The 19708-nt window shown below is 41.3% G+C and overlaps 1 protein-coding gene across 2 annotated transcripts in view; it reads right to left on the bottom strand.

The window, feature by feature from the left end:
* The window catches only part of tln2a (talin 2a), a 99829-nt gene that overhangs the window by 70219 nt on the left and 9902 nt on the right, over window positions 1-19708 (bottom strand). For both annotated transcript variants that reach the window (XM_071207143.1, XM_071207144.1), the window contains exon 2: window positions 7841-7887. The gene's annotated coding sequence lies outside the window, so the exon portion shown is untranslated. The remainder of the gene's footprint in view (window positions 1-7840; window positions 7888-19708) is intronic.

The raw sequence follows: 19708 nt of genomic DNA, 5'->3' as shown, positions 1-19708 counted from the left end.
AATTTGAAATCCGAATCCAAACCACAGTAACTATCCATTTATTGGCACAAACCAACTATCAACTTTGACTGGTACTTTTAAAACAAGGGTATGAGAGACGAAGCATTTATGAGCGCCACTCCAGAGTTTATCCTTGCTATAAAGTTTGAAACCTGCTCCCGCCCCACTTCGTCAGGCCGTTGTGTCCTTGGGCAAGACACTTCACCCGAATTTGCTCCTGTTGGTATTGTCCACAGTAGATGACCATTACATGTATGATCTGTGTGTGTAATGTGTATTTGTAAAGCGCTATAATATATATAAGGATTATTATTATTATTATAAAACACTCACTCCTACATTAAGTATTTGTTTAAAAAGGCAAAGCTTTTTCTTTCATTCAGAGTATGGATCCAACGTTACACCGACTACTGTTTTGCCACTTGAAGATGTGTTCAACTACCAGTTGCCATGGTTACAGAGGCTGGTTGTGGCCTGACTAATGTTTGATCCGTTGCAAGGCAAAGAAAAGAGTAAAGCCAAGAGCTTAACAGATATGTGTTGCTTAATATTTGTGGATTAAAGCTATTGCTGGATGATATTGTGTGCCTATATTCGGCATCTTAAATTAGCTGAAGGTAAAAAGGTCAAATTATTAAATGTTTGCCGGAGAACTTTGTTCTTGTAAGATGATAAAAATAAGATAGCTGTAACTAAAGTGGGACACATCATGTTGCATTTAATCATAGACTAATGACAGAGTTGTGTTTGGACCTGTAGCTCCGCTTTTAATCCACATTAAAACAGACATGTGTGATGCAGCTGTGAAGTGCAATCAGTTGCTAATTTGTGATGAACCATAAAACCATAATGAATGTTCTTTGTTCCCCACTGACTGTCCATTGTTGTCCATGATTAAAAATGAATAGCACCACAGTAACATCACAATAATAGGGTGCTGTATGAACTGCCAAAAATATACTCGGGTATATAACTAAGTGTCTCTCTAAGTGCAAACCTGCAATCAGCTCGAAAAAGGTTAAACATTCCCACACGAATATTGTTTCATAGGTGGATTCAGATTATAAGATAATGAATATGAATATAAGCATGAATATTGCCATCAATGGGAGTCAGGGCTGCTACATTAAAGCACTGACATTGCAGGAGTTATTTTGACTATGAAGAAATAAAACGGCAGGGATAGTGTGGAAGAGTCAAGTCGTGGTAAAGAGCTAGTCATGATCCTCCCCGTGGACCATGGCAACAACCCAACCCAAACAGAAACAAAATGCCAAATAATGATAATTGTTTATTGTAAATGTGCCGGGTTTGGTACGAAACACCAAGACTATTCAATTAATTAAATGCATACAGAGCTAAATCCCAGGTCAAAATCACGCTAAAGGGTCACTGAACATGTTTTCTCTCAGTGAGTGTGCGGTTATGTTAAATGTTTGTTTTTCATGTATTGCGTCTTGGTATTTGTCTATGTTGAGGTTACACATGGAGCTGCTGTGATGCAAGTCACATTTCAGACTTGATCTGACCAATAAAGTCGTATCGTCGTATCGTAACTGCAAGTTGACAAACTGAATGATTTTCGCAGCCCTGAGGCTCAATTCTCCTGTGATCACTGATTTCTAATTTCCCAAAAAAAAAGAGGCATTGATTTGCGAGGTAAAACAGAATTTAACAACAGTTTCTTACGATCAATTGGGAAACCATTATATACTTAAAGTGAAACTCGACCCAACAATCTGTTTGTGAAACACTTACTTCCTATAAGCTTGAACAGAAATACATATTGGTGGTCAGCAAGTAGGTTTCACTACAAACCTGCCTTATCAAGTAAGTACAAAATACACCACCGCAGTGTTTCATAAGGGAACATTTGAGAAACTAACATTGCTCTAATTTCGTAACCAGTCAGCAGGGAGAGCTGAGTACAGACCTGGTTGTCATGACAAAGTAACCCTTATTTACTGCAGATAACAGTGCTGCCAAATGATAATGCTGCTTGGTTTCGAAACATGTTTGAAAATGTGACTTTACGCTGACCGTTGTGAATAAAGTCCGCCTGACCAAACATTTAAATATCTGTACACGTGATTAATGTTGAACTGTGGGGGTCAAACCACAGCCAAGGATAAGTAATGTCTGGTTTTATATACGATCCTAAATGTCTACCGTGACAGCAGTTGAAACTTAATAATGCAAAAATATTCATGATGAAAATCTGCACTGATCTGTTACACTGATTGCAGCCCCGCTCAGTTTGGATCTGGATGCAGTCCCAGTTTTTCCCGCTGGCCCCGGTCCAGAGGAGAACACTCGGAGAGGAACGTCTAAACATGAGATCTGTCAGGCTGCAAATGGACCACTTTAGCCATCTTCAGCGCAGACATTTCTCTCTTTAAAGAAAACCTGGTAGAAATGTTTAGCTGCACTGAAAGGTCTATACAATGAATGTATCTAGTTGGCAAGAAAGTCGCTGACTGTATACCACACAGTACAGAAAGAAAACATCCAATTACCACCCATGTGGAAAAACGTAAGATGTTTAAAATGTAATAAACATACTTAAATAGTGATTATGTTAGCCATAACTTGAGAAATAAACATGTGCCAGCTCTAATGAATGTGTTATTGCTCTTGGCTGGGGACATAAACCTGTAGTTATGCCTGCAACAATAACAAAAATAAAATTGATTAGGTTAATAAATATTCAAATTGGGTTCGCAGCTGCCCAATCAATAGCAGAGCTCCGAGTCATTTCTAACTGTCAGGAAAAACCTAAATGAGGCGCGGCAGCCTGTAATATAATTCCGTTGAAAATGGGTAAATTATAGAAAGCCGACTTGTTGCCAGGTCAGACTGCTTCCTTGCACATCTTTTTGAAGCAAATATCCTGAGTAAAAAGTAATGCAAAATGTGCTCCTGCAGCATACTATAACTTGAGGAACAAAAGCAATATGGAAGTGGCAGATAACTTTAAAGCGATGTAATACTATTCAAGATAGTCCAAGAATAAAATAGGGGGAAAATAAAATAGGGGGAAAATATACAGATAAGACGGATAATTTATTTATCAATTCCATTTGCCTGAGAAAGCTTTTAAAACCAAGAATGGCAGTTATGTAACACATAACACAAATATTGTATCCAGAACTACTTCCAGTGTTTCATAAACTCGGGCCATGCTTGACCAAATAAACTGGGAAAGAAAATACTTTCGAATAGTTAACGAATAGCTGAGGCCCAGAGGAGCTATGTGAGGAGTGTTGATTACAGTTCTGCCTTTAATACAGTCATCCCGGGCAGATTGGTTTCCAAGCTATCTGACCTAGGATTTTCCCCAAACATCTGCCTTCCTAACTAACTGCCCCAGACAGTGAGAATAGGCCCTCACCTCTCCTCCACCCTCACACTCAGCACCGCTTCAGCACCGGTTCACCACAAGGCTGTGTGCTGAGCCCCATGCTCTACTCCCTGTACACCTATGACTGTGCCCCCACTCACCCCACCAACACCATCGTCAAGTTCGCGGACGACACAACTGTGGTTGGACTGATCACAAGAGGAGATGAGTCAGCCTACGGGATGAAATCCAGAGACTGGCAGTGTGGCAGATAATAACCTTGTTCTGAACTCCATAAAAACAAAATAACTCATGATAGACTTCAGGAAAAACAGCACAAAACCAGATCCACCGTACATCAACGGGAACTGTGTGGAAAGGGTTCCCGCCTTCAGGTTCCTCGCCACACACATTGCTGAAGATCTATCAACACCACAACATCTGTGAAAAAGGCCCAGCAGCGACTCCACTTCCTGAGGATCCTCAGGAAAAACAACCTGGAGGAGAAGCTTCTGGTGTCTTTCTACCGCTGCTCCATAGAGAGTGTGCTGGCATATTGCCTAACCACGTGGTGTGCCAGCTGCTCAGAAAAGGACAGGAAAGCCCTTCAGAGGGTCATCAACACAGCCCAGAAGGTCATCGGCTGCTCACTGCCTTCTCTGGAGGAACTCTTCAGCCAACGTTGCCTCAACAGAGCAGGCACAAATAATTGCAGACTCTTCACACCCTGGACACTTCCTGTTTGCTCTTCTGCCCTCCGGTAGACGCTACAGGTCAATTCAATCAAAGACAAACCGAATGAAAAACAGTTTTTACCCCAGAGCCATACGAGAACTGAACACCGTCAAACGCTGAACTAGCACACACAGTAACAATTTGCAACTGCACTACTTTTTAATAGTTTTATTAATTTATTAACTGATCGACATCTGAGATGCCAAATATCATCCCCGTTTTATATTGTAAACTGTATTTAAATTATATGCGGGGATGTATGCATGTTGGTATGGATGTGTGAGCATATGTTTATGTGTGTATATGTTTATAGATATATATTTGTTCGTATTATGTGGAAATGCATTGCGAGGATTGCTTTTTTAAATTTCGTTGTACTTGGTGCGATGACAATAAAAGGAATTATATTCTATTCTATTCAAATGACAACAGTTGAATACAGCCATGGCATAAACAGATGCAGGGCCAAACATAAAAGACTTCCACTGTACTTATGCAGTACGTTGAGGAAGATTCCCTACAGCATATTCTAGCTCACAGAAACAGAGCAATCCAATCCTTAAAAATATACTTTAAGCATTTTGAAACGCAATGATATTTGAAAACGCTTTACACAGGTGCTGTCAGAATTACAGGTTGTGTCATACTTAAAGTTATATGAAACCACATCGTGTCTGAACACAAATGAGTTTTCTGCCCTGTGCTTCCAGACCACCTGCAGCATTGCTGTCAAAACCAAAAAGGGAAAAGGAGCTTATCGAAGCAGACATTATATCACATTACATTACATTGCATTTAGCTGACGCTTTTATCCAAAGCGACTTACAATAAGTACATTCGACCAGGAAGACACAACCTTGAAGAAAACAGAATCATATAAGTACATCAGGTTTCATAGAGCCAAACATTTCAAGTGCTACTCAACTGGCTTTAGATAAGCCAGTCCTTTATTAGTATCGCAGTGCGGATGCAGCGAGTCGTTTGGCTGATGCAGAGCGTAGTGCACGTGATGTACAGGACATGGTACAGTTTAACCATGTCCTGGATGTAGGAAGGGCCAGATCCATTCGCAGCATGGTACGCAAGTACCAGTGTCTTGAAGTGGATTCTAGCAGTTACCGGAAGCCAGTGAAGGGAGCGGAGGAGCGGCGTGGTGTGGGAGAATGTAGGAAGGTTGAAGACCAGACGAGCCGCTGCATTCTGGATGAGCTGCAGAGGTCGGATGGCACATGCAGTTGGACCAGCCAGGAGGGAGTTGCAGTAGTCTAGGCGTGAGGTGACGAGAGCCTGGACCAGAACCTGCGTCGCTCTCTGGGTCAGCTGGGGACGTATCCTCCTGATGTTGTAAAGCGTGTATCTGCAACAACGGGTTGTAGCGGCGATGTTTGCAGTGAACATGGTTGTTATCTAGGATCACACCCAGATTCCTTGCAGTCTGAGTCGGGGAAACAACAGAGGTGCCGATGTTGATAGTCAGGTCAAGAGTGGGACAATCTTTTCCCGGAAGGGAGTTCAACCAGAGGATCCGTTTACTCCATTTAAAAGCCAATATTTAACCTGTGTCTCGTCGAATTTCAGCTTTGGACTCAACGCACATCTGATAAGGTTGAGATCTGGCTGTTTATTGAAGCATGGCATGTGACAAATTAACATAAGAGCTCATTACTGGTTGGAAAACTAAAATGCAAAGCAACTGCAGACGTTGTTTGTTGAGCAGAGCATGGCAACAGTGAGAAGCTGGGCTCCATATGCTGGCAGTTTTTGTAATTGCCCTCTGAAAGCAGCACATTGACTCAGCGTGAAAATATACATTATTGAATTCTGTCATAGAGAGGTGCAGATGTTCAAGCACATTTAGTTTTCCAACCATTCTATTGGGCGCAGTTAATTATATAAAAGTAATTAGCAACTTTTAGAGATCACATGGGAAACATTCAAGAGCACCTGGTAAGCCGTAAACCAGGTGTGTTGGGCTTGTATGCACTTTGCTGTGCTGGGTAAACATAAACAGAGAAGAAGTAGATGGTTTGGTTTCAACAGCCTTAGGACTGATGCTTTATACTTTAGAATCAGTTGGTTAAGTACCTACTGTATGACGCAGATACTAAACCTTGTTTCACTGTGTTGTGTAAGCAGAGAATTAATCATACAAAGAAACAGAAAAATACATCAACTTTAACGTCAGAACAATTACAGAAAATAATACAGCAATAATAAATATCTGCTGCTAGAATTGAAAGCGAAAAAGCAAAGAGCCATTGTGAAGAATGCTTCCAGGTTTTTAACTATTTCACAGTATGCCTCCGTACTGTAGCCGAAGAGCTGGAAACTAAGTCTTGCCAAGTCAAACGCCGCAGATGACCCAGCATGCAACTTTACACCAACGCTGATCTTGATCATGAGGTTGACAATGCAGCATTTCCTAATCTAGACATGTGGGATATGCAATACTCTTTGTGGGTTTTAGGATAACTCTTTTAACATCCAGCGCATCGAAAATATGTTAATTGTGGTTTGTGTCAGCGTTTACAGCCCACTAAGTGCGTTGTCCACAAACCAATTAAGGATTTAGGGGCAAATAAAAAAAGCCCACATTTCTGGGCCAAGGAAGAAACACACCTATTTCTGAACGTTATACAGGAGAATTAATTATTATTATTATTATTATTATTATTATTATTACATTGCATTTAGCTGCCGCTTTTATCCAAAGTGACTTACAATAAGTGCGTTCGACCAACAAAATACAAACTTGAAGAAAACAGAATCATATAAGTACATCAGGTTTCATAGAGCAAAAACATTTAAGTGCTACTCAACTGGCTTTAGATAAGCCAGTCCTTTATTAGTATATAAGTGCTTTGTTAATAGTTCTATCGCTCGAAGTGGAGTCAAAAGAGATGAGTTTTCAGTCTGCGCCGGAAGGTGTGTAAGCTATCTGCTGTCCTGATGTCAATGGGGAGCTCATTCCACCATTTTGGAGCCAGGATAGCAAACCCACGTGTTTGTGCTGATGGGAACGTGGGTCCCCTTCGCAGCGAGGGTTAATTAAACAACATTTAGCTTGGATATCAACAGGCTTTTTGCATATGTGTATATATATCTCAACTCCAATTATGTTAAGAAGGTGGTTAAAGGAATAAAAGATGAAAGCTGAACAACACGTATTTTTGCAATTTATTTTTCATTAACCATGTAAAGTGTTATTCAAATGCAAGGTTTTGTGGATGTAAATGTCATTGATTCAAGGTCGATGGCCTTGTAACACTGCTAACAAGATGTGTGTTTATAGTGTAGTAGTATATAGTATGAGATACAATGTTTGTGAATTTCGATGAGGATGGCCACAGTAACATAGCTACATCACTACAATCACTGGTGTTTGGAGGAACACCGGTTAAGAGGAGGTTTGATTTCCAATATTCAAAGTGCAATGTTTCTGTTACAACCCTTTATGATTTCACAGTATAATCACATTCAATGAAAAGCCAAATCACATGTTGTCTGCCTCTTCTCTTTCATGCGTAGTTGTGGTTTCACACCTTCTGTAGTGCTGAGAAACACACACACACACACACACACACACACACACACACACACACACACACACACACACACACACACACACACACACACACACACACACACACACACACACACACACACACACACACACACACACACACACACACACACACACACACACACACACACACACACACACACACACACACACGTTGCAGGATTCTATTATCAGCTGCTTACCTTATGCTGAGGGGAATGCAGCCTGCGATGTATGCTGATCTTCACAGCTGAAAAGACAAATGATGGACATGTGAGACAAATGCACAGAATCTGTGGTTAAAGATCCAAATGGAAAACGATTACACATCTAAATATGCAAGAAATGGATTTGACATTGGAGTGTTGCTGCTCTGTAGAGATCTCAAAGCACCAAATGCTCAGCACTTTTTTTGTAGAAGGCTGTGCCATGTGTGGCAGCACATGAAGATAACTTAAGGCAGAACAAAATGGAGATATGCAAATTAATTCGAATTTTGCTGTCAGAAATTAGAAAGACAATTATAGCTGGTTAAGTGGATAACTGGAGATTCAAAAAGCATGTTCATCAAACACAAAGAGAATCGCAGTTCAGCTGCTTCCTAGATGCACATGGTGCATTTCCACTGCAACCGTTTTCTTTTTAAAACAGCCTGGAACAAGCCGGTATAGGAGGAATACAAATCACAGTGAAAAAGCATAACAGAATTGCAATGTCAATATTATCAACATAAACTACACTGAACATATCCAACTTGTTATTGCTGGTTAAACATTATTATCTGTCCTGCTTGGTGAAGGCTGAGGCAAATATTTGCTCTGAGATTTTCTTGAAATAGTTTTGTACAGAATTGATATCAAGGTCGCTCAGGAAAAAATTGTGTTGATCATATCGGCTACATTCAGCCGGCTCAAACTCAAATCCTTTGCTTATTGTTAGTTATTTGCCTCTGGCAGCTTTCAAAAACAACCCACAGCGCTTCAAAAGAAAAATCCTTGCCCAAGCAACAAAATGTCAAAGCAACAGCCCTGAAAACTTTAATTACATTTTTTCCTCTTCTGATAAGAGCAGAATGTTTTGGGTTAAAGATTGGCAATTTCACACCAATACTGGATATTCCATAACCTAACACACAACTGAAATGGCTGCTGGATATATTTTATCAGAAACGATGGAAACAGCTGCTCATTCTTTAAGTTTCCTTTGTGATGTCAGCCATCCCTCACCACAACAATGGACTTGCAACCCTGGAGAAAACTTTAAGAAGGCTTACACAAAGCTGCATTACAGCTGCAGAAAACACACTGCTCTCCTTAGATGCGGACTATAGCTACATCGGTTCAACACTGTATAAATGTGGGGCTTCACATTTTAAATATATTTTGTGCTGGAAAAAAAAAATCAATGGCAAGAATGAATCCAAGCCCCAACAGCAACACATTGTTTGTATGATTCAAATGTCAAATAGTTGTATGAGATTTGTAACAAACAATATTGGAAACATTCAACAATGATAAAAGTAATACGAAGTGCTCGCAACTTTTGCAGGCTTGTGACTGGTCCATTATTTGCCAACTATGGCTTGTTTTAGTATAGAAAACACACCCACCATTCTGTTGGTCTTTTTAAAAAGCATGACGACACAGTCCACTCTGTGGCTGATAGTAACGGAAACGTTAACCAGCCAAGAGTTCATTTTTAGTAAAACGCACACAATCATTTGCTGAAGCTTTCTTAATGCACTGTATTTTAGTCACCAAAACCAGAAAAAGTGAAAGATGATATACCTTCCACTTTTACTTATTAAGACGTTGTTTATGTCTTTGTGTTTTAGCTATTCAAAACCACAGCTCTTCCTCTTTAAAATCACCCAGTTTCCTAAATCTAACACACAATGTTGTTATATTTCTACAAGCTAGTAGAATGAGGTCTACTCCATTTAGTAACAACAGTGAACAACAGTATACATTACACATGATCTGCAGGGAGTTTGTTTTGGTGTATTTTGCAGAAGTTTACATTTCCAAATTCTCCGGACTGAAATTATTCTACAATGTTTTTACAATATTCACAATACAGTATAAAGCCTATACAGACTCACTGATATGGGCTGCAGCCATACACCGACAGGCTGATGGGGGACACGTGAGAGACACTCAAGATAGATCATCACACTGCACAGGTCCTATATCCCACTTATACCAACCCTTACAAACACACTCAATATGACTGTGCTGTAAACAATGATGCAAATCTATAAGCAGGTGGTTTGCTTTCACACAAAGCATACTGTAGGTGTGATAGGATTTAGAATATAGACAAAAGCAAATTCCGAACTATGTAATGTGAGAGGCTCAAATCCAAACAGCTGCATTGTGATGAAAGGAAACATTGGCCTGAGATTCTAACCGCTGTTAACCATCTCGTTCAGGCTTCAGAGGACCTGCTTTCACACCAGACCCCCCCCCCCCCCCCCAGCTTTAGCTCAGACAGCTAGCAGTAACAACCTGTCCCATGAGCCTCATTGACCTGCTGACTTTTGCAGGAAAAGGTTTATTATTGGGAGGCAACTGATTTAAATAGTGACTCCTTTGTTTTTATTCCATTAAGGTTAACCAATTATGTTAGAGTGTATTTCAACTCGGAGAGCAATAGATGAAGGCGAAATGTTGAGGAAGGATCCTTAAACAAGGTTAGACACAAGATAGACAGCTATTGAAAAGGATGAAATCCAACACAATAGATATTTTGTTTTTATTCTTTGTTCACTTTTTTTAAGCAGTAGTTCTCCACTCCACTGTACCTAGAATTAAATGAGCTGGTAATGGTAGAGTTTCAATTTTATTTGAAAGACAACCAAAAAGGACATTTTAAGGAACCTGTTGGGCAAAGATCTGTGATTCTGTTTACCTCCAACAATTATACGATGTTTAAAATACTGCATAATAATAGGCGGTTATTAAAAGGTGGCAAATAACAGGGCCTCATATTAGGCTATGATAAACCCACTTCAAAACATCAGATGGAAACTTTCTCACAGATCAAACGACACAATATGGAAGGGGTCTCTGACTGCGAAGAGCTAAAAATAATGTGACAGAGAAACGCTAAGCCTTTTGCCTCCTGGAAAATAAACATGACCACCCGAATCAAACCAAACACACTAGAGGAGAGAGAAACCTTATCTCACACAAGTTAAGAGACATTTGCATTCCTGTAATAGTCTTCTCTTAGCCTAGGGGGGAATGTTCTGAGCAAAATGTTAATATGCTAAGTTCAGGAAACACCCAACGGGGGTCTGAGACAGCTCTGACAACAGTAACATTGTGCTATACATTGAAATGAACTCTCAGTATATCCTGCTGGATTAACTGTTGTCAAATCTGTCCAGAGCAAAAGATGAACATGAAATAAGCCTGGTCAAAAATGGAATAAGACGGGAAACTCCTCTGGTCCCCTGGGGTTTCCAGAGGTGGGGCGCAGGGGCACATCGCCACTGGCAATCTTGAGCAACACAATGCCACTGGAGACTTCATTGTTCCGTCCTGCAATTTCATTAATCACGCACTGCAGAGGAGGACAAATGGGGACAGGTCAGACAATTCGGAGCCTGCCTGAGAAACACCTCGCTCCAGTCCCAAAAACTAGGCTGTTAATAAAGCTCCCCACTATGACTTCACAATATCTCACACAATCAACACAGCTGGATTATTACACAAAGGTCAAGGTGGTGAATCGGGTTGTATTGTTATATACCAAAGATGTTTGTGAGAGTGTGTGCGTGTGTGCGTGTGTGTGTGTGTGTGTGTGTGTGTGTGCGTGCGTGCGTGCGTGCGTGCGTGCGTGCGTGCATGCATGCGTGCAAGTAATAATAAGCAAAAGCCATGAATCTGAATTCACCATTAACCTGATTTATTGCGCTAACAGTTGTTGTGACTGATCTCTGCTATAACTAATGGAGACTGGGGGCTACGTGACTAGCTGTAGGCTATACCTTAAAGAACAATGGCAGCTGCTCACTGAGGGGAATGCATTACTCATCCGCATTTCCCCCGAAAGTTTGAAAAGACTTGCAAAAAACGACCTTTGTTGCTGAGAGTAAAATGAGAAGATGGATTCTCCTTTAGCTGCCCATTAAATATGAAGCTAAACCCAGGAGAAAGATACCATAGCTTAGCATTAAGAGGCAAGGAATGAAACCAACTAAGGTTTGACAAAAGAATAAACAGTATCCAGCTAACCACAATATGCTATTACTGTTTGTTGATTTTTACGTATATATAAATGCAACATCTTGCAGTGAGATTTACTAAGCTTTTCCTTTTTATCTTTGGACAGAGCTACACTAGCCATTCCCAGTCCTCATGCTAAGCTATCATAGCTAAGTATCAAATGCAAAGACATGAGAGTCTTGGTATCAAACTTTTGATAAGATACCAAATAAGTGTTTCTAAAAAAGTCCAAATCAAAACCAATTTTTAAACTGATGCGCAACATCAGGGGAAATCCTTCTCAAGTCAATTGAAGCTTATAATCGAATTCATTAGTATGAGAACCGGCTCAGTGAAGTCATTCTGCGGGGACATAACTGTTGGGACCAAGTCCTTGGGCATTACAAATTTAGCATCAAGCTCAATACAATCATTTCATCAACACACCTCATTCTTCAGCCTCTATGCACTGCATCAATGAAATTCAACAGCGAAAGCCATTAAACCCTCAATATGCAGACAACGTGTACCTTTCTTTGCAATTAGCAACACGTCTAAACCACAAGAAGGACTGAAAAACCCTTTCCGGGAAACAGGGTCAACTTAGAGGCGATGTTCCTTTCCAAATCTCTTTTGCAAACGGATTAAAAGTCCCAAATCATGGCAAACATCACAGCCCAGCCTCGCAGCACATACTGACGAAAGCCTGCTAAATAATTATCCGGTGTCTTCCACCGATCGCATGGATAAGTAGAAGTCGCAGATATGCAATTAGCTAAATGGGTGCATGGGATCTGGACTTAATAAATGCAAGTGTGTGTGGGGGGGGGGGGGGGGGGTGATTGACCCACCCATGTCTGCCTAGAAGCCAATGAGAACTCCACTCATATAGAGCATTGTAGCCCCTAGATGAATTTGACTTACAGAAAAATAAAGATAGAAAAAGCATCCATACCAACTATTATGATGTGGGGAAAATACCACTTATGTCACCCCAAGCCACTCTTCAGCAGAGCACCACTCCCAATAACAACTCTTATAAACTCCATAAACACAAACCATCTGCTCTCGCTGTGTATGTGTGTGCGTGTGCGTGTGCGTGTGTGTGTGTGTGTGTGTGTGTGTGTGTGCGTGTAGACGAGTGGTGTTTGATTTCCAGGGACTGTCTACACCCAGACCAGATTAAATGATGCACCCAGAAACAGGGCTCCTGACCCCTTAACCTCTGCTGGGGAGGCCAAGCAAGAAATATGTGTGTCTGTTTGTGTGTGTGTGTGTGTGTGTGTGTGTGTGTGTGTGTGTGTGTGCTCCGAAATGATGCAGAGCAACAGCTGTTCTCCAGATGTCATCAACTCCCCCCCCCCCTAAACAAGGGACAAAATACCTCATGAAAGAGACTGCAAACCCCAAAGAGTTATAGATGAGGCTCAGGGAATATTTACTATAGTAATTCTTTAATCTGCGAGTCACCTTAAATATCTTTTTGTAAGACCCGTGCACCTATGTTTGTTGCACTGTATTTGGGTATTGACAAGTGTAATGTGTAGGCTGCTGTTTGCGTATATTGAGTGTATATGTATTCTTGTAATATATTAATATATACTTTAAATTATTCAAATCAATCAACAAAAACGGCAACTTTTTTCTCTATACTTGCTATAATAATCGATTCAATCATTGTAGTATGTTTTTAAAGCCCTGTTTCTGGGTGCATCATTTAATCTGGTCTGGGTGTAGACAGTCACACACACACACACACACACACACACACACACACACACACACACACACACACACACACACACACACACACACACACACACACACACACACACACACACACACACACACACACACACACACACACACACACACACACACACACACACACACACACACACACACGAGCCCCTCTAGTCTCTCTTCTATACAAGGCAACTATTCCAACCCTCTCTGGGTGCAGTGGGCAGGGCAGAGATTCTCAATGATTAGTCCTGCCCTTCCACAGAAAAGGGGGGGGGGGTACAACTAATTCAATTACACAGACCCTCAGCTCTCTTCAGGCCGACTCCCAGTACCATGAATGGAATCAAACCCACCCATCCAAGTTGGGGGGTGGGAGTAGAGGGGCCACAATGTACATTTGTTTTACACTGCCCCCTCTTTAGGTGTGCATGTGTTTATGTGTCCTATCCAAGGTTAGGAGAGGCTGGGATAGGCATAAACCCTGGGTGCTAATATGCAGTATGAGTATTTGAGGCTGGAGCTTCAAGACGGAGCAAACGGCAACACAACATTGGAAGTGAGGGGATTATACGAGCTGTTCCTGACAGCCTTAAACACATTCCCATACCATTTTCAAGTGATAGCTTTCTGAAGTCTACATTCTGCAGTAATAGTCCTAGGAAATTGCATTCACAATGTTCTCTTCCTCTGTAGCAGTAAATGAAATGACAGCCAGTCTGCCCAGCATACCATCCTCTTAACAGCCTCTATAGAGAACGGCAAAAGCATAACGCTGAGAATGAATTTGTAACAAAAAGACTGCATTTGGAATTGAAATGGACTCATTAACCATCGCAAGAGCTTATATAGTTATAATGTGCCCCTTCTATAAGATACATCAGCAGGATTTTGAGAGGGTAACCAATTCTACTCGCCATTAACATTATAATTTCCTACCTAAATGTTTTGTTCTTAATCCTTTTATTTTGTACTTATTAACCAGCGCTGGTCTACGAGTAAAAGGCTTCCATGAAGAATTGCCTTGAAATGTTTCGTCCTGCAAAGACCCCCCCCCCCCAGTGTGTCTGTCTGACCATCCTGCTTGTGTTGACACCAGCTGCCGAACAGTTGTGCCATTGCAGAACAGCTTGAATCAAATCTCACTTTTGATCGCCATGGCGTGATGGATATTATTACACCATGGTCATTTTGCATGAACCCCCACTTATACCACCTTCAGTCTCAACATGGATGTGAAATCAAATTGTGTAAAAGAAGTTGTCTTCTATACTCTTATTGTACACTTAGGGAACATAGTCGTGTACATCAGTTGAGCTTCTGAGATCTGTATAGTGCACCATTACTGCTGATACAAGCCCAACAACAACAACAACAACAACAACAACAACAACAACAACAACAACAACAAGGTTGGGTTACCGGAGATGACATCACAACAGGTGAAAATCTTGACTGAGGGACTTTAGATAGAACCTTTCTATACACAATTAACCATATTTTCTTTTACCAAAACATTAGGTTGCATCTTTTAGTGGAGTTGTATTATATAACATATGTGCTGCTGATGTCCTCACTCTTAAACCCATCCTAACAAGCGAGCCATACAAAAGGCATATGCAGGCACAGAGGAGAGTACATCATTTTGTAGATACAATAAATCCCCAAAGTCCATTTTAAAGGGGCAGAGTCTCAGTCTGGCGGTGCTGCAGATTATGACGGCCCGGCCCTCTTCATGAGCTACCAACCTTAATCTTCTTTTGCATCTTAGCCGCAGAGACATGGCAGTCCTCTAATCCACTCATTGGGCGGACAACTGTGAGCAGACGTTTAACTGTCTGCCTCTGAAGCCTCCGAAACCCAATTTAGTCAACAGCTATATGGATCGACATACATTAGAATTAGAATAAGCACTTCCATGTCTTATCTTTTCCATTAGAAGTGTTTGCAGTTGAAACTGCTTCTCGTGGATGAGTGTCTTTCTAAGTGTTACACTCTCCTAACACAGTTTTAAATAGTCAACTGCATTTCCAAGGCAAATTAACGCCATAACAATTCCAGGCAAGCCAAACATCAGGCAGGAGAACTGAACAACAAGCCGGTGTGTGGCTGCGCAAAGGCTCGGGACACTAGAGGAGAAGAACATGACACGGGAGGTGAACTACCTTACATGGCTTCGGCTGCCTATTGTGGGGGGACAATCCAGCGACTCCAAGCCCGTTTTTTTTCATGCTGTCTGCGAAGTGAAAGCTTGGCCCCTAGCGTGTCAGTTCTATTGTTAGGAGCAGGCAGGAGCCGCTCCCCATTCACCTCACACATTAAATACTTTTAATTGTTTGGAGGGTTAAATGGCAATGGCAGGCACACATGCTCAAGAATGTGCACACACACACACAACTCTTGCTTTTAAGATTAGGGCCGCACAAATGCTAGACATTTTATCAAAAGCGCAACAGGGGCTATTGAAATATCCAAACCGCAGTAAGGCTAAATATAAAATATGTGAAAATATCTGAACATTACAAACTAACTTGCCTTCTAAAGAAACTCAGATAAAGCTAAATTAAGGCCAGGTGATCCATTTCCAGCCGTCACAAATCATGCACGAGAAGACACCCAGACGGACGCAATTAACACAATTCAACAATTTGAGCAGGTGGTGTAAATATTCTGTCCATCAATACACCACCCTACATCCATTTACCAGATGTGTGTGCGCTGGTTTACAACCCACAGCAGGCAACCTGTGTCACTTCATCCCTGTGACTGGGTTGCAGCCGAGGTGTTGACATGCTTGCTATCCTCGGGGTTGAGGAGAGAACTTGCAGGTGGTGAAAGAGAGATAGGTGTGAGAGAGGGAGAGAGAGGGGAAGCAGAAAAAAAACAAGCGAGTGAGATAATGGGAACTCGAGGTGGTGGATTGAGCTGAAGTTTGGGGGGGTTGGAGTAGATGGGAGGTGGGGGACGACCAATACTGTTTTTCTGCTGGGTCCGCAGAGTGGGGCTGATTCCATTGACGGCTTATCTTACTGCAGGAATACCACAACCGCACCAAATGGACAGAAGGGAAGGAGACCGGCACTATGAATTCAATGCATGCTGCATACTGATAATGATGACAACATGTGATCTAAAGAATGATATTAAAAAGGAAGGGGTTTTAGTAGCCACAAACGGCCAAAACGCTGCTCAATTGCTTTTCTTTTAAACAAAGTGTATGACCGATATGCTCTATGCTTTAAGGTTTTATACACTTTCCCATCATACAAACCAAAACAAAAACAATGAGCTAAGGGGAACTTTGAGTGATAATTATCTGGTGGGTTTATTTCAAAAGGCAACTCCTTTCGCAAAGAAATAGTGATTCAAACACTATTAATTATAGACAGTAATGAAAAAAAGAGAGCATCAATCGTCTCATTTAACTCTCTGGGAAAAAGCAAATTAAGATAATATGTCCACCTGCCTATTAACATCTATAAATACATGATGCCAATCCCTAAAAATAAACATAAAACAAGTGTGTGTGTGTGTGTGTGTGTGTGTGTGTGTGTGTGTGTGTGTGTGTGTGTGTGTGTGTGTGTGTGTGTGTGTGTGTGTGTGTGTGTGTGTGTGTGTGTGTGTGTGTGTGTGTGTGTGTGTGTGTGTGTGTGTGTGTGTGTGTGTGTGTGTGTGTGTCATCACATTGCAGTCCACTTTAAAACACCTGCAAGGGCTCAAGGAAAGTTCTGGAACGCTCGGCAGTCCAAAAGCAAAATTGGATGCCCGGTTGCTCAGGCGTGTTCACCTGCTCCCACAGCTGTGTAAGTAAAATGCTAGGCAGCACAGTTATCAGATCTCCAATCAGGGAACAAGCTGCACTCAACATGAGGGGAAAACCAATCAAAAACTAAAGTCCCATTTCCCATCTGCCACTTGTAAATGGCATTTGAATCCATTATCCTACCAAAGAATTCTGCCAATTCAAAATCAGCAGCACTGAGTGTCTGCATGATCAATCCCTGAAGAGTGGCCAGCAATGAATGTCCCACCTGGTGTTTGCCTGTCAGCCTTACAAACACAGATCATGTTGCAGCAAATTGAGATGTCAGACTTTAACTATACAAGTGACAACAGAAAACTCTGGCCTCACATCATTCAGTTGTGTTGTTCAGGAGGTGAGGGATGGAACAAGGTTCCCCCAAGTTATTTCCCTGAGGGTGTGCACTGCACCAGGGAGATAAGTAACCCAACTGAGGACAAGGCTGGCATTCTACCGCCAGTCCAAAACACAAAAACGCCCGAGTCCTCCTAAAGAGAGGAATCTGACAATGCGGTATTTGTCTGGTTGCCAGCTGGAGAACAAGCTCCCCATAGACACGTTGATATGAAACACTGCACACCAACTTTAAGCTTAGAAGATTACTATAAACAATCTTATTTTAAAAATTGGAAGAGCAGAAAAGACTGATGTTGGATTATCTCAATTAAATTCAAACTGGGACAGAAGCGACAATATAACTGCCTGGTACTTATGGAGCATCAAATCCCATGCTCTTCATTAATCCTACACAAAGAAAAAATACCAACAAGTTAAAAGGTAAAGGATTTAACAGCATGCAGTCATGTAAAGTGCATTCGATGAACAATCTAATTAGAAACCATATGGTTATAGAAATAAATTAATTGTCCTCTCCGCTGTCACATCAAACCCACTGAAAACACGTCTCTAAAGACACTGAACATTTATTAATTTACACAGTTAGCCCCTTCAACATTAATACAGTCACTGACAGCTGGCACCTGAATAAACCAACATGCAACCGTACACCCTAGCAACTATCTTAAGTGATTGGCTCCATTTACTCACCTTCTTATTCATGTGAAGTAGCAGGGCATAAGGAAAACATTTCATTTAAGCCGTTAAAATGTTGTATTGGCTGGCATCACGTGTAGGTTTCATTACTTAAAATCAAGAAATACATATTACTAAACTACTATTGGTTTACTTCCACAGACTCTATAAAATAAAAGGGTGTTATCGCACTACCGTCACCGTTAATTAGTGGATTGTCGTATTTGAAGAATTTAGTTGGACATTTTGTCCGTCGCCATCTTGGTTTTTGGCCGTCATCTTCTTGATTTTCTTGAATTAGGAGTGACACAAGAGGGGGGGGGGGGCTGATGCTGCTTTCCAGACAAAGCAGGAGTTTGGATTGCTGCAGTTTCAAACTCAAAGCATTCCAGGTGCATGACATCAAGAAAAACATGTCTGACCACGATATACTAATGTTTCTGCAAATGTAGACAACATTGAACTCTCAGCAGTTCCACTTTATAATGTTAACAGGAACACAACTTAGTGTTAAGAAGTTTATTTTCAGATATTGATTACTGTACCATTCTAAAACATGGGCAACATTATTTAAGATCAATTTTCACCGTACTCACTGCCTTCTGGCTTTTCATTGGCAGGTATAAGACACTTTTTAGGACCAAAACATGCTAAGTATTTTCACTACAAGTCAAGCTAGCAGCAGGTGGATTGCCTCTCTTCAAAAATCTCCACTGCTCATACCTTGACAGTGTCGACGAGACAAAGTCAATGGTAGCCAGCTAATGCAACCACTGCATCCTTGTAGCTAGCTGGATTAGCACACAGTCCATAGCACAGTGCACAGATAAAGGCTATTTACAGCCACTTGATCAACACCAAGCTTTCCACATGTAATTTAAGCCAGCTGGCACACTCATAACATTGCCTTAAAAAAGAAGGTATGTTTACAGCTCTACATAGCAGAGTACACTCAGTTTGAGAGTTGTTTCGTCCTCTTCTTTCTGTCCCCATGTTGTACTCTGAGAGGCCTGGCAGCACTCCCATGTACTCTCCCTTAACTAATAAACAAAGAATGATTTCCCTTATATAGCTCTATTCAAACTGCACAACCTCCACAAGCAACATCAGAGGCTTGCAGGGAGCTGGGGAGGGCAAGCAAGTCTGTTTCAGAGTGAGATTTCAGCCAAGGGCAAGGAACACTGACAGTATAATTGTGTAACATGTCATACATTAAAAGCCACTTAAAGTGCTAGTTCTGGTCCATCCAAGCTGGATATCTTGAGAGGGTTGCAAAGTGAAAC

This window comes from Pseudochaenichthys georgianus, chromosome 3, assembly GCF_902827115.2.
Source record: "Pseudochaenichthys georgianus chromosome 3, fPseGeo1.2, whole genome shotgun sequence".
In the NCBI taxonomy this organism is placed as follows: Eukaryota; Metazoa; Chordata; class Actinopteri; order Perciformes; family Channichthyidae; genus Pseudochaenichthys; species Pseudochaenichthys georgianus.
Note: the sequence above shows the minus strand (reverse complement) of the source record. Positions and strands in the feature narration are given on the sequence as shown.